Genomic DNA, 16,955 nt, shown 5'->3' on the forward strand with positions numbered 1-16,955 from the left:
TTTCTTATAGTTTTATCTTTTCATTCCCTTAACAGTGCTTTTGAAATACTGTTTTAATTTTTTAATTTTTATTTATTTATTTATTTTATTGAGATTGAGTCTCTGTCACCCAGGCTGGAGTGCAGTGGCATGATCTTGGCTCACTGCAGCCTCCACCTCCCGTATTCAAGCAGTTCTCCTGCCTCAGCCTACCAAGTAGCTGAGATTACAGGTGCCTGCCACCACGCTTGGCTAGTTTTTGTGTTTTTGTAGAGACAAGGTTTCACCATGTTGATGAGGCCGGTCTTGAATTCCTGACCTCAGGCGATCCACTCACCTTGGCCTCCAAAAGTGCTGGGATTACAGGCATGAGCCACCATACCCAGCCTGTTTTTATTTTTTATGTAAATCCAATTTATCAACTTTCTTAATAGCTTGTGCTTTTGGTGTTCTGTAAGGTAGGGGTCACCAACCTTTTTGGCCCCAGGGACTGGTTTTGTGGAAAACAGTTTTTCCACAGCTGGTAGTTGTGGGGGATGGTTTGAGGGTAAAACTGCTCCATCTTAGATCATCAGGCATTAGTTAGATTCTCATAAGGAGCGTGCAACCTAGATCCCTCATAAAGGGAGGGTTCCTGCTCCTATAAGAATCTAATACCACCACTGGTCTGACAGGAGGTGGAGCTCAGGTGGTAATGTTCACTCACCCACTGCTCACCTGCTGCTGTGTAGCCCAGTTTCTAACAGACTGGTACCAGTCTGCAGCCTGGGAGTTGGGGACCCCTGATGTAAGGAATCTGCTTAATCCAGCATCTCACAGATTTTTCTTCTAGATTTTGTTTCAGAAGTTTTATAGTTTTAGGTTTTTAAATTAGGTCTATGATCAGCTTAATTTTGGTATCACCATCACCCAGTACTTGGTGAGATGAGAAGCCATACTATTTCCCAGCAGTAGCGGCAAAGGTTCTGTGACACAGAAAAGAGAGGTAAGAGAACAGCTCAGCTAACAGCAGCTGATGGGAAATGTCTGTTCAGTGGACATAAAGAAACTGCATTTATTTTTTATATTTGTTTAAAAGAGTTTTTATATCCCATGTTAATTTTCACTTGAGCAAAATTGTTTCTTTCCCTACAGGTTTATGATTTTGAATTATTTTTTATGTGTAAGGTAAAGGTCAAAGCTAATTTTTTGGCATAGGAATGCCTGACTGTGTCAGCACCGCTTGTTGAAAGGGCTATTTTTAAATTGCCTGTGTATGTACCTTTGTTGATAATCCCTTTATATTTGTGTGAGTCTATTTCTGGACTTCTTTGTTCCATTGATCTCTGTTCTATTATCTATTTTAATGCCAATACTACTCTGTCTTGATGACTGTAGTTTTTAAATGAGTTAAAATTAGGTAGTAACTTTTGCATGTTATTTTTCAAAGTTATTTTGACCAGTATAGGTCCTTTCCTATACTAGCCTATTTTAGAATCATCTCTTAGATATGTGTACATACGCACTTACATGCATTATTAATGTAGAGAAGTTAGGAACAATATCAATTCAAGAAATAGGTATTGAATGTCTAGTATGTATTTAGCAACTAACACAGATTATAAGGAATGTGAGGGGAGAGACTGATTTTGCAAAAGTCATTCTTTTTCCATTGCAGGCAAATTTAAACTGCCCTAACAGGATTTGAGATGGAAATACATGAGGACAGATTCATGTCTGTAAGACAAATGATTTTCAGCTCTGTTTATATGGGAAATTCTAAAGCCATTAGAGGCTTTAAGAGTATTTTTTAATGCACTAAAACTGTGGTATATTCAAATGAAGGAGATTATATAACCCCTACAATGAAACAAATTACAACTAGGCATAGTGGCTCATGCCTGTAATCTCAACACTTTGGGAGGCTGAGGTAGAAAAATCCCTTGAGGTCAGGAGTGAGATCAGCCTAAGCAACATAGACTCTGTTTCTACAAAAACATATTTAAAGATTAGCTGGGCATGGTGTTGTGTGCCTATAGTCCTAGCAACTCAGGAGGCTAAGGCTTGGCTTTGTTGTCCTAGCTACTTAGGAGGCAAAGCCTAGAAGTTCAAGGCTACAATGAGCTATGATCAAGCCCCTGCACTCCAGCCTGAGTACCAGAGCAAGACCCTGTCCCCCCAACCAAAAAAAAAAAAAAAAAAAAGATTATTAGATGGTTGAAAATCATTAGATATGTGAAACAATGCAAAATCAACACAAATTCAGGATATGATAAGTAGATAAATGTACAGAATTTATGTAACAAAATGTTAAGTTTTAGAGAAAACATGTTTAGAGCAGCCTAGAAGGATTGATGTTGTTATTGGCAAACATTCATAAAAGAGGTAGAACTTAAGATAGCCTTGAAGGTTAGATATATAGCCTTGAAGTTTAGAAGAGTAGAGGAAACAGACGCAAGTGTTCAAGATGGAACAAACCGTACAGCTGGAGTTAGAAGAAAGGAGTAATAACTAGCTTTATGGAAAGGAGTAATAACTAGCTTTATGGAAACTGCCCTAACCAGTGACAAAAGTTTGTGGAGAGTAATGAGAAATAAGGAACACAGATAAGAGAGGGAATAGAATGTTAGCAGGAGAGAAGGGAGTGTTCAAAATCTGTCATTATACATTGCTAGTGGATCCACAAGCAATGTATAATGATTTTGAACCCAATATAAATTGGCACAACTTTTATAGAGAAAACTTCTGCAGCATCTATCAAAATTACAAGTATACATACCCTCTGGCCCAATAATTCCACCTCTGGGAATTTAACCTCCTGATATATTCATATTCATGCCAAAAATAGCCGTTGCAAAAAGTAAAGGATTATGTCCATCAATAGTGGCCTATTTAATTATTCTACAGCCATACAGTGGAATACTGTGCAGTGATTGAAAAGAATGAGGAAGCTTTATATGTATTTCCTATTGAATACACTGTGAAATGTATTAAGTGAAAAAAGCAAGTGTAGGACTTAGTGTGTGATGTAGCCACCCTGGTTTATGTGTAATGTGTGTACATGTGCTTTGATGCTTACGTGTATATATGTATGTATGTATATAGAATGTCTCTGGAATGATACACACAAAAACTGGTAACATTGGTTTCTCTTGGGAAAGAAATCTGGATGACTTCTCATCCAGATTTTGAATTTTATATCCTGGGTATATAACTTATCAAAAAATATGTATTTTTTGTTTCTTCCCTTCCTTCCTTCCTTCTCTTTCTCTCTCTCTCTCTCTCTCTCTCTCTCTCTCTCTCTCTCTCACTCTCACTCTCACTCTCTCACTCTGTCACTCTCTTTCTCTTGGAAATTAAACAATTTTTTTTCCAAGGCAGGGTCTCACTCTTTCACCCATGCTGGCACACAGTGGTACAGTCTCAGCTCACTGTACCCTTAACTTCCCAGGCTCAGGCAATCCTTCAACCTCAGCCTTTCAAGTAGCTAGGACCATAGGTGCATGCCACCGTGGCCATCTAATTTTTTTTTTTTTTTTTTTTTTTAGTAGAGCTGGGGTCTCACCATGTTGCCTTAAGCTCCTGGACTCAAGCAATCCACCTGCCTCAACCTCTCAAAGTGCTGGGATTATAGGCATCAGCCACCACACTTGGCCTGAAAAGTATTTTTTAAAAAATTCTCAAGATAGTCATCTGTAGATTCTTAAGAAGTATATATCATAATAAAAGTATTTCAGAAAGATTAATAACAGGGTAAATTTTTTATTGAAGACTTAAATGTTGGAGGGAAATTATCTGTGCACACAGAGGTAAAAGACCTATCCTATGGTAGTTGACAGTAGCAGTAAGGAGAGAAATGTACATAGGGGAAAAATGGATCAGCAGGATTAATGGCAGGTTGAATGTAGAGACAGAAGACAAGGAAGGTCAAAAATGAACTAAAAATTGAACCTCAGTGAGAAAGTGGCTGGTATGTGATAGAAGTATTGAATTGGAAGCAGATTTAGAAGGCAGCAAGAGAGTGAGTTTTTCTTTTCCCTTTTCATTGTACACATACATGTTTCTTTCTAAGTTTGCTGTATCGTATCTTAAGCCTACTGACCATACTTGGACTGTTCGAACAGTTGCCAAAACATACCCATTGGGTCTTTCTGGTGTATTGGTACTAGTTGGAAAATTTTGGACCAGATGACCTCTGAAGTCCTGCCGACTTTTGGAAATTGCAGCCTGGATAGACTAAGTGATTTCCTTGGAGCCATGTGACAAGTCCAAGCTGCAGCTGTGGATGAGGTCTGACTTCAAGTTGAGAGCTCATCAGCTAGCCCAATGTATCTCTTTGTGCCAGTTCTTTTTCCTAAGCAGTTTCAGTAATATACCAAAAGATACAGACTCAATGAATATTTTAAAACCTCATAACAGTATGACATAGAATTAATTAAATCTAGAAAAAAAAATAACATGTAAAGAAATTCAGAAATGAAAATGTATTACCTTATGGGGGAGGTCCTAAAGAGAACCTGAAGGAGTCAGGATGGGAGGAAAGAGGTGACTGGGGTCCCTAGTTAGTGAACTCTCTGGACCTCAGCTTTCTAGATGAGCAGATCATCTTGGATGCCTCCCAAGGCACTTTTCATAGCTAAAACATAATGTTTCTTAATGTCACTGATAAGACTTCATGACCAGATGCCGCAGACTTTGAAAGCATGAAGTTCTGGCTTTTTGTTCAGTTTCTCATGTAGAACTTCATTCATTTAAACCATAAAATTGAAGTTCCAGCCACCTTAACCAGGAATATCAAGAGAAAAATAATAGACGTAAAAGTAAACAACTGAAAGGGTAGGGTGTCTCTTAATCTCTTCTGTATTTAGGTGACAAACTTCATTTATTATCTTATTTGTGAATATATTTAGTAAATTTTGTGGCATGAGAAGTTGAGTATCCACTCTTATTTATCCTCTAGAGAACTAATTTTTATACCATATATACTTGTTTTTTTCCTGAAAGGCCCACAAACCACGTGTTTTTGAATCCTTGTATATATATGAGATTTAAAAGAAAGCTAAAGTAAATCTGTTCTAATAGTTGCAGAACCATTTGTAAATTAAACCTTAAACTCCTAAAATTTCATATAAGAATATATATCTCAAGTTCTTTTTTTCTACAGTATAAAGCACTTTTATTCAAAAATATTTCTCCTGATTATTTTTATAATTGTAAAGTCAAATCAGGGTATCAGGAATTACAGCTGTAGAGCAGTGAGAAAGGCATAATTAAAATACAGTCTTATATTTATTATATAAACCGTACATCACTGTGTTCTACATGGAAGGCAGTTTGATTTGAAGATAATTAAGAGATCTTTTCAGGAACTGGTACAATATTTAAGGGAGAGCCGAGTAGATAAACAGAAGCTTCAAGGAAAGATTTATGGGAACAGAAGTTTCAGTTGATTGCATCATGGTTTTTGAGGCCAAAGGCAATTAAATTCCTGAGTATTTCCAGATGCTGTGTGTCTAGGCAAGAGAACATCTGAGGAGCTAGAAGTGTTTGATGTGAATTCTTTTTTTTTTTTTTTTTTTTTTTTTTTTTGAGACGGAGTTTCGCTCTTGTTACCCAGGCTGGAGTGCAATGGCGCGATCTCGGCTCACCGTAACCTCCGCCTCCTGGGTTCGAATTCTCCTGCCTCAGCCTCCTGAGTAGCTGGGATTACAGGCACGCGCCACCACGCCCAGCTAATTTTTTGTATTTTTTGTAGAGACGGGGTTTCACCATGTTGACCAGGATGGTCTCGATCTCTTGACCTCGTGATCCACCCGCCTCGGCCTCCCAAAGTGCTGGGATTACAGGCTTGAGCCACCGCGCCCGGCCGATGTGAATTCTTTTTAGTGGTCTTGGCTGCTTTCATTTTCATGATAGATTTCCAGATATGTTTGTTTTGAACAGGCAGATTTTACAATTTGAGGTCTGTTCCATTTTTTTAATAGCAATGCTGATTTTAAGACAAACAGTATCACCATTTGATACCTGGTCATAGCCAAAGCTGGGATTTAAAACTATGTCTTCTAACACCAGACCATTACAGCACATGAATAGTATATTCATTATGCACTGACTGTTACATAGTTCAATGATGGACACTACCAAGAGCTGAAACTCAAATCAGTCATTAGTCTTCACTGGTAAAATCCTGGCAGTTTTGATAAGTCAAACACTGAAATTATTTGTTCAAGTGAGAACTTTGTGCAGCTCATACATGTAGATTATATAGTCCTCTGTTTGCTGAGTAATACCAGGTAATAAAAGACTTACATACTTAACACAGTGCTTTCGGACTCCAACGGGAATGGACGACTGTTCTCTGAATGTGCCTTCTGCTTTCATGTCTTGCCTATGCTCTTCCCCCCACCCCACTGTCTGTTTCTAACAGAATACAACCTGTGTTTTAAGGCCTGTCCCAGATTCCGCCACACCCATAAACTGACCCTGATTTTCACCACTGAATGTGATCTCTCTGACCCATCTATAAACTTTCCTTTTAGATATTCAGGGGTAATTACTTATTTTGTTTTGTCTTTTGACTAATCAAAAATATCTGTTTCTTTCTCTTCACTTGAGACACAGTATAGTATAGTAGATAGAGTATGGGCTTGAGCCAAAGTGCCTGGATTTGAATCTCAAATGTGCCATCCGTTTCTTTCCTCATAATATGAGTGTTAAAATAGTGCCTATGCCTTAGGGTATTTATGAGACTCCAAGAAATTGATACATTATAATGCCCTTGGAATAGTCTTGGGACAAAGAAGGTCAGTGCTCAATAAAGTTTAGCTTTAATGTCGACCATACCAGACTGTAACATCAGGAAAAGCAAAGAGTATTTCTTTCCCATACTTCTCAATTGAGGGAAAATGAATTTGATTTCCAGTTTAGGTTTCTAAGACCTTATTCCTTGACCATCTGCACCACCCCACCCCATGGGCATCAAGGTGTAAGGGTCATCAGGGTTCAGGAATATGGAGAAGTAGATGCTTAGGAACACTAGTAATTCAACACACAGATAGAAAGGATATCATGTTTTGAGGGAAGCTTCCTGACCCTAAAAGACAGCTAATCAAAGCTGTCATACATGTACTCATATTGCTAAATTTACGGTGAACACAAACCAGAAGGGGGCAGCAGAAAGTCATCTGCTTACTATCTGAAGAAGAGAGCAGCCTCAAGAAAGTGATTCCCGGTTAGGAAAAGAACTGCACCATAACTGATCTCTAATAAGATGTTACTGAACCAATAATCAGAATACAGATTAGATACAAAAAGAGAGGTCTGTTCTGTGGGCTTGGAGCATGTAAGCGGTTGAAACAGAAATTGAGGGACTGCGTCCAGAGATTTTAGTTTTGATATCTGGTGTACCCAAGAGCAGCTCAAAATGAAGTTGTTTAATGTCAGCATTCTTCACTTTTATTTTATTGGTTTTTGTAGAAACTGAGCAAGAGTTTCTATTTGTATGCCTGATTCTTATACAGAAAACTGGGTTGCTGTGGCCTTACAGGTTAGAATGAAATACATAATTTTTTTCATAGTTTTAAAATCATTTCTTGTTAATGGAAAAAAATAATTACATATTCTTTTTTTAAAAATACAACGGAGAAATTACTTGGTTTTAGTATGTTTCCTATCAGTCTTTTAAGTATCTTTCCATTTTATTTGTTTTAAACTATTAAACAGTAACTCTCACACTTCATCTAAAAATTCAGTGTAATTCCAGCCAAAATCTCAGCAGAAATTTTTGGGAAACCTGAGAAGATGACCCTGAAATTCAAGTGAAAGAATAAAGAACCAAGAATAGAACAGTTTTAAGAAGACTAATATAAAATGATTGGTCCACAAGATAGACAACAAGACTTACTAGAAAGCTATGAAAAATACAAATGAAGATATTGGCTTAAATGTAGACAAATAGACTAGTATAGCAGAATAGAGCCTGGAAATGGATCTGTACATATTCGGAAACCTGAGAGATTTTATACATCAAAGGGCAAAGAATGGATTAGTTAATAAATGCTACTTGGATAATTAATAATCTAACAATTATATGGGAAAATTGTTCATTCTTCAAAATATATGCACATACCCACACTCATTTTTTTTTAGGTAGATTAAAAACCAAAATGGATAAAGCAAAACTTTTAGAAGGAAATATAGGAGAATATTAATAGTAGTATGACACTGGGGACACTGAAGAATTTTTTTTAACAATACACAAAAAAACAGAACAGATAAAAGATTGATAAATGTTATTGTTTTGTTTTATTACTAAATGATAATTGTTTTCAGGGGTGTTTTTGGTTTTTTGGGTTTTTGGTTTTTGTTTTGTCTTCCATGATTCAGAAAGGTTTTTTGTTGTTTTTTTTTTTTTTATGGTGGTTATAGTTTTTATAAGAAACGGGGTTGGCTGAGCACTGTGGCTCATGCCTATAATCTCAGCACTTTGGGAGGCCAAGGTGGGTAGATCATGAGGTCAGGAGTTCAAGTCCAGCCTGACCAATGTGGTGAAACCCTGTCTCTACTAAAAAATACAAAAATTATCTGGATGTGGTGGTACACGCCTGTAATCCCACCTACTCAGGAGTCTGAGGGAGGAGAATCGCTTGAGCCTGGGAGGTGGAGGTTGCAGTGAACTGAGATCGCATCATTGTAGATCTCATCCAAGATCGCATCTTGGAGAGCAAGACTCCATCTCAAAAAAAAAAAAAAAAAAAAAAGAGGATGTCTCACTGTGTCGCTCAGGCTGGTTTCAAACTCCTGGCCTCAAGCAATCCTCCCATCTAAACTCCCTCCTAAAGTGCTGGGATTATAGGCATGAGCCACTGCTCTGATAAGTTTTAGTGCATTACAATTTTAAAGTTCTCTTCTGCAAAAATTTCGTTACCTCCAGTAACAAAATTAAAAGACAAGGGAAATATTTGCGTTGCATGTAGGTAACGAAGATTAGTATCTAGATACATCTGTAGGCCAATAAGATAAGAATTTTAGAAAAGTGGGTAGAAAATATGAACCAGCAGTTCACAGAATAAAAAACCAGAATGGCAGTTAACGTATGAATAGATGCTCACTGTCAATAATCAAATAAATTACAGATTAAAAAGATACATTTTCACATTTATTAGATGCAAAAATGAAAGGCTTTCGTAATAATTGTGGCATAGAGGAGCAGCAGGAAGTCTGATTCGCTACTAGTGGGACTTTAAAATTGTCTAGTCACCTTGAGTGGTTTGGCAATATGAAGTAAAAGAGGATGGGCTTGATCATCTACTCAATCTTCTGCTCTGTGGTATATTAAAGAAACTCTGGCATGTATAAGGATTAAGTTATAAGACTGTTCATTTTAACATTGTTCATAATATGAAAAACTGGAAGCAACTTAAATATTCTCCAATAGAAAAAGAAGAAAAATGTGATAGACTTTTTTACAGTGAAATACCATATAACAGTGAGAAAGAATGAACCAAAGCTATCTGTAGATACATACATGTCTATATACACATACACATATAAGAGTGATTATCTCAAAAAACATAATGAGTAAAACAGTGGTGAAATATACATACAATATGATACCATTTATTTGTTTGAAAATATGCAAACCAGTATCATCACTTATGTGGATACATGTATAAAGTGAAGGGTAAAAAAAAAATGCCGAAAAATGGTAAACAACAAATTCAGGTTATTATCTACCTGTGAAGGAGGATGCCGTTGGAGTAGGATACGGAGATATATATGAGGGAGCATCAGTTGTATCTATAATACTTCATTGGCTTAAAAAGAAAATCTCAAACAAGTATGACATCTTAAAATTGGATGAAGATAGGTAGTTGAGTACCTGAGTGTTATGCTCTGCCTACTTTTTAAAATTTAAGTTCCAGGGTACATGTGCAGGATGCACAGATTTGTTACATAGGTAAATGTGTGACATGATGGTTTGCTGCACCTATCAACTTATCACCTAGGTATTAAGCCAAGCATGCATTAGCTATTTTTTCTGATGCTCTTCCTCCCCCATCCCCTCATCTCAAAGGCCCCAGTATGTGTTGTTCCCCTCCCTGTGTGTCCATGTGTTCTCATTGTTCAGCTTCCACTTAGGAGTGACAGCATGTGATATTTGCTTTTCTGTTCCTGCGTTAGTTTACTGAGGATAATGGCATCTAGCTCCATCAGTGCCCCTGCAAAGGACATGATCTCATTCCTTTTTATGGCTGCATAGTATTCCATGGTGTATTGTACCACATTTTCTTTATCCAGTGTATCATTGATGGACATTTAGTTGATTGCATGTCTTTGCCATTGTGAATAGTGCTGCAGTGAACATACATGTGCATGTATCTTTATAATAGAGTGATTTATACTCCTTTGAGCATATACCCAGTAAGGGTATATGCTTTTTTTTTTTTTTTTTTTTTTAACCATTTACAAATGTTTAATAGCAGCATTTCTTTACATTAAAGAAAAACAAAGTTCAAATGCCCAACAATAATTAACACTTTTACACATATAAATAGACAAAAGGCTGCGGAGAACACTGGATTTAAAGGTGCTGTGGGTATAATGAACTATAACTTATTTTATGAATAAATAAGAAAAGAGTTCCTGGCTGAAAAGGATAGTGGAGATTTCCCAATATTCTTCCATTTGGACCCAACCCCTGCCAACTGAGCAGACATTCCACTATAGGATTGCTGGTTCAAATGGGATTTCTGGTTCTAGGTCTTTGAGGAATTGCCACACTGTCTTCCACAATGGTTGAACTAATTTATATTTCCACCAACACTGTAAAAACATTTCTATCTCTCCTCAGCCGCACCAGCATCTGTTGTTCTTGACTTTCTAATAATTGCTATTTTTAACTGGTATTAGATAGTATCTCATTGTGGTTTTGATTTGCATTTCTCTAATGATCAGTGATGTTGACCTTTTTTTCATATGTTTCTTGGCCACATACTTTTCTTTTTGAGAAGCGTTGGTTCATGTCCTTTGCTAACTTTTTAGTGGGATTTTGTTTTTCTTGTAAATTTGTTTTAAGTTCTTTGTAGACTCTGGCTATTAGACCTTTGTCAGGTGGATAGGTTGCAAAAATTTCCTCTCATTCTATAGATTGTCTGTTCACTCTGATGATAGTTTCTTTTGCTGTGCAGAAGCTCTTTAGTTTACTTAGATCGCGTTTGTCATTTTAAATGTTTTTGTTGCAATTGCTTTTAACATTTTAATCGTGAGACTTTGCCTGTGCCTATGTCCTGAATGATATTGCCTAGATTTTCTTCTAGGGTGTTTATAGTTTTGGATTTTACATTTAAGTCTTTAATCCATTTTTAGTTAATTTTTGTATAAGGGATAAGGAAGGAGTCCAGTTTCAATTTTCTGCATGTGGCTAGCCAGTCCTCACAGTACCATTTATTAAATAGAGAATTCTTTCTCCATTGCTTGTTTTTGTCAGGTTTGTCAAAGATCAGCTGGTTGTAGGTGTGTGGTCTTATTTCTGAGTTCTCTATTCTGTTCCATGTTTTTGTACTATGCTGTTTTGGTTACTGTAGCTTTGTAGTATAGTTTGAAGTTGGGTAGTGTGATGCCTCCAGCTTCCTCCCCTCCCCCTAACCCCCTTTAGGATTGTCTTGCTATATGGGCTCTTTTTGGGTTCCATATGAATATTTAAATAGTTTTTTTCAAATTCTGTGAAGAATATCAATGGTAGTTTGATGAGAACAGCATTGAATCTATAAATTACTTTGGGCAATATGGCCATTTTCACAATATTGATTCTTCCTAACCATGAGCATGGAATGTTTTCCCATTTGTTTGTGTCCACTCTTACTTTCTTGACCAGTGGTTTGTAGTTCTCCTTGAAGAGGTCCTTCACATCCCTTGTTAGTGTATTCCCTGGCATTTTATTATCTTTGTAGCAATTGCGAATGGGAGTTCATTCATGATTTGGCTCTCTGCTTGTCTGTTGCTGGTGCATAGGAACGCTTGTGATTTTTGCACATTGATTTAGTATCCTGAAGCTTTGCTCAAGTTGCTTATCAGTTTAAGAAACTTTACTTAAGAAAAAGAAATAACCGTCAACAGCCTGAGGCAGGTCCTTCAGGAGGTATCCAGAAGAAGACATTGATAGGAGAAGAAGGCATTGATAGGAGAAGAAGGCATTGATAGGATAGCAGATGCCAGCTCCATGTCTGTTACTGCCCTGATAATCTTTCAGTGACACAAGATGTGGAGGGGGAAGTCAGTGATTCTGACCCTGTGTAGACCTAGGCTAAGGTCTGTGTTTGTGTCTTAGGTTGTTTTTTGTTTGTTTGTTTTTTGTTTTGAGATGGAGTCTCACTGTGTCGCCCAGACTGGAGTACAGTGGCACAATCTCTGCTGCCTCCCGGGTTCAAGTTATTCTCCTGCCTCAGCCTTCTGAATAGCTGGGATTGCAGGTGTGAGCTACCACGCCTGGCTAATTTTTGTATTTTTCGTAGAGAAAGGGTTTTCCCACGTTGGCCAGACTGCTCTGGAACTTCTGACCTCAGGCAATTCAACCATTTGGGCCTCCCAAAGTGTTAGGATAATAGGGGTGAGCCTTTGTGCCAGGCCTGTGTCTTAGTTTTTAACTAAATTTTAACTAAGAATTTTAAAAAGTAATAAAATAAAATAAAAATTTAAATTCAGACATAGACTCATGCCTGTTTATTAAAAAAATAAGAAAAAATTTGAAATATTAAAATGCTTACAGAATAAGATTATAAAGAATTTTTGTACAACTGTACAGTATATTTTAACCTGTTATTACAGGAAAGTCCACAGTTTCTAAAACATTAAGTTTTTAAAGTAAAACAGTTACAGGAAGCTAAGATTAATTTATTAGCAGATAATTTTTTTTCATAAATTTAGTGTAGCCTGAGATGTAGTGTTTATAAAGTCTAGAGTAGCGTAATATCCTAGATCTTCACATTTACTCACTGCTCACTCACTAACTCACCCAGAACTTCCAGTGCTACAAGCTCTATTCATGATAAGTGCCCTATATAGATATACCTTATGTCTTTTATCCTGTATTTTTATTGTACCTTTTCTATGCTTAGTTACATTTAGTCACAAATACTTACCATTGTGTTACAGTTGCCTGCAGTATTCTGTATAGTCCCATGCTGTACAGATTTGTAGCCTAGGAACAATAGGCTATAGCATATAGCCTAGGCGTATAGTAGGCTACACCATTTAGGTTTGTGCAGGTACACTCTGTGATGTTCACACAACAACAGAATCACCTGATGACACATTTCCTAGAAAGTGAGGACATGGCCCTGTTGTTAAGCAGTGAGTGAGTGTACTTTATAGTGTTTTATTAACTTTTCTTACACAGAAAAAAAAATCAGTTTTCACATTTGTTAAAAAAACAAAATTACTTGAACATGTTTGAGGGTAATTTTTTCTCGCTTTCTTGAAAAATCCTGGACCAATGGCCCAGCTTGAGTGATGGTTCACTTTGGCAAGAAGCATAGGCTTATACATTTGCTTGGGCCAAGTAACTACCTCCAGACCAATCCACTGAGAGGTGTGGTCATGTAAGAACAGGGTAGCTTCCGGGGATGAGATAAGACTTGAATTTCTGGGGAGAAAAGCGGGTAAGATGCTAGATAAATCTTAGAATATCCTAGTTGACTAGAACTCTAATATGTAAATAATAAATTTGTTAATATCATAAGATACACAGCTTTAGAATGGTTTTGACTTATTTTTATTACAGAAAATTTTAAACATATATAAAAGTAGACAAAATAGTGTATGTACTCAACACCTACCTTCAATCCCTATCCCATCTTTGTTTCATTTATACCAGGGGTTAGCAGACTTTCTGTAAAGGACCAGAAAGTAAATAATGTGGGCTTTGCAGGCCACACACAGTTTCTGTTGTAGTCATTACTATCTTTTTTCTTCCCTGAATCTGTGTCAGTAATCTTCAGTACTATCTTCAGGTTTCATGGCAGACTCACAGGACACAGCCTATAGTCATACTTGCAGCTAAGCCATACCCACAGCCAAGCAAAATCAGCAAAGGGGAAAGGTTAGGGGCAGTCTGGAGGAAACCAAGCAAAACTTGCAGAATTCCTCCTGCCAGTGAAGTCACACAGGATGTGCTTAATTCCTCGAGCATCAAATTGTGACGACACACATGAAATGTGTCTACCCGGGAAGCTCATTAGAGACTCAGTGTCCAAGGTTTTTATTGAGAGCTGGTTGTATAGGCATCCTCTGCCTAGCACATAACAAAATTCCATACTCCCTGAAGGAAAGAAGTGTTCAGCGTAAACCACGTTGTTCATACAGTTTATGCACAGTGAGCTGCTCTTACCAGTTTTAAGAAATGGTGGGAACGTCCTCAAAATCCAAATTTCTAGACACCAGTGAAGGGCCATCCTTGCAAGTAGGGCTTTCTAAGGATAACAGTATCAGGCCTGATAAATGGCTCTTCACCTTTAAAAATGTAAAAACAATTCTTGGCTCACAGACTGTACAGGCAGACCACAGGCCTAATGTATCCCATAGGCCCTGGTTTGCGAACCCTTGATCTATATCCTCACAAATTCCTTGGTCTTTAAAATGTGACAGGGGATTGCGGGGGGAATCCCAGTATTTCATTTCAACCATCCTTACTCTGTTTGTTTGGAGGGGGAAAAAGTAAAAACTGGAGATTAAAATAACTCCTGAGCTATTTGATTTTGCACTTTACTGCTGAGGAGAAATAATTAGTTAGATGGCTATTTTGTATCTCAGTGTGAGCCTATATATAATTTTTACAAACCCTGCAACAGATGCTGGATATCAGCAGATGGCTGGCATGTGCTCCTGTTTTACAGTTTCAGAAGCAGAAAGATGACCTTGTTAATCAATAGACGTCTAACTTGCATGGATATTATTTGTTTATACTTATTATTTGACCTTTATGTAGGCATTTCACCCATGTAACTACTATATAATGATTAAACTCAGAGCATTTAGCAAATTACAATACTGTAATGCAGTCCATATTCAAATTTTGTCAGTTGTCTCATTAATGCTCTTTATGGACATAGTTTTTTCCTAGTCTAAGATCCAAACCTGGATCACAGATTATATTTATTCATTATATCTCATTAGTCTCTTTAGTCTCTTTTAGTCTAGAGCAGTTCCTCAGCCATTTGTGTTTCTCAACATGAACAGGGTTTAATGCTTTTTTTTTTTTTTTTAGATCACCTTTGTTTTTTCTCAGCAATATTTTATAAATTTCAGTGTAGGCATTTTGCAAGTGTTGTTAAATTTATTTCAAAGTATTTTATGGTATATTGATGCTATTATATGTGAAATTGTTTTCCTAAATTCCACTTTCCAATTGCTTGCTGCTAGAAAGAGTTGATTTTTGTATCTTGACCCTGTATTCTGAGAGCTTGATTAACTCACTTATTAATGCTAGTAATTGTTTGTAGATTCCTTAGTGTTTCTTACATATCCAATTATATTGTGTGTGACTAGAAATACATTTACTTTTCCTTTCCAAATATCAGGCCCTTTATTTTTTCTTGCCTTATTGCACTAGCTAGGACTTTTGATACAGTGTTGAATAGAAGTAGTGGAGCAGACATGTCTTTGCTTTGTTCCCAGTCTCCGACTTAAAGTATTTAATATTTCACCATTAAGAATGATATTAACTGTAGGTTTTTCATAGATGCTCTTTATTGGGTTGAGGAAGTTCCCTTTCATTCCTGGTTTGCTAAGAGTTTTCAGTCAAACATGGGCATTGAATTTTGTTAAATGCTTTTTCTACAAAGGTAGACAATTACATGAGTTTTCTTTATCATTTTCTTAATATGGTATATTACTTTGATCAGTTTTCAAATGTTAATCCAGCCTTGTATTCTTGGGATGAATTCCCAAGAGTGTATCATCCTGATGTATTATTAATTTGTTAATTGTTTTTAGTTGTCAGTAACACTATGTTGTCAGTAACACTGGACTCCAGATTTCTTTGCTTATGATGCCTTGTGTAGTTTTGGCATCAGGATTATATAATATCATAAAATGTATTGGGAAGCATTCCTTTCTTTATTTTCTGAAAGTTTGTCTAAGAGTTATATTATTTATTCGGTACTTTATAACATTCTTGCTCTCTGGGCCTGGAGGTTTCTTAAGGAGATGTTAAATTATAAATTAACATTTTTAAATAGATATGACTTCTCAGTGTAGTTTTATTTTGTATTGTTCATTACTGGTGAGGTTGGCATGTTCTTTTTTTAACTCAACCAATTCATAAGTTCACAGGCATATTCTTAGGTGCTTAAGAATTATTTATATGTCCATGAACATTTTTTTTTTTTTGCAATTACTTTGCTTTATGGTAGTTTTTGCTATGTAGGCTTTTTTTTTTTTTTTTTTTTTTTTTTTTTTTTTTTTTTTGAGATGGAGTTTTGCTCTTGTCACCCAGGCTGGAGAGCAATCTTGGCTCACTGCAACCTCTGCCTCCTGGCTTCAAGCAATTCTCCTGCCTCAGTCTCCTGAGTAGCTGGGATTAAAGGCGTGCGCCACCACATTCAGCTAATTTTTGTAGCATTAGTAGAAACAGAATTTCACCATGTTGGCCAGGCTGGTCTCAAACTCCTGACCTCAGATGATTCACCCATCTCAGCCTTCCAAGGTGCGGGGATTATAGGTGTGAGCCAGCATGCCCAGCTGCATTTTTATTTTGTATGTAATTGAATTTATCAGTCTTTTCTTCTATGGCTTTTATATTAGACTAAGAAAGACATTATCCATCCCAAGACATTTTTTTATATTTTCCTCCAGTAAATGTATGCTTTTGTTTTTAACATGTAAATATTCATCTGGAGTTTGTTTTGATTTATGTGAGGTACAAATCCATGCATACGCATACTCCCACACATGTGTAAAGCAAATGGCTACCCAGCTATCCAAATGCCATTTATTGAATA

General features: G+C 36.7%; 1 protein-coding gene across 4 annotated transcripts in view; it reads left to right on the top strand.

Annotated features, from left to right (window-relative positions):
* Positions 1-16,955, top strand: part of MRPS27 (mitochondrial ribosomal protein S27) — a 103,179-nt gene that overhangs the window by 37,347 nt on the left and 48,877 nt on the right. The window lies entirely within an intron of this gene.

This window comes from Saimiri boliviensis, chromosome 1 (assembly GCF_048565385.1).
Source record: "Saimiri boliviensis isolate mSaiBol1 chromosome 1, mSaiBol1.pri, whole genome shotgun sequence".
Taxonomy (NCBI): domain Eukaryota; kingdom Metazoa; phylum Chordata; class Mammalia; order Primates; family Cebidae; genus Saimiri; species Saimiri boliviensis.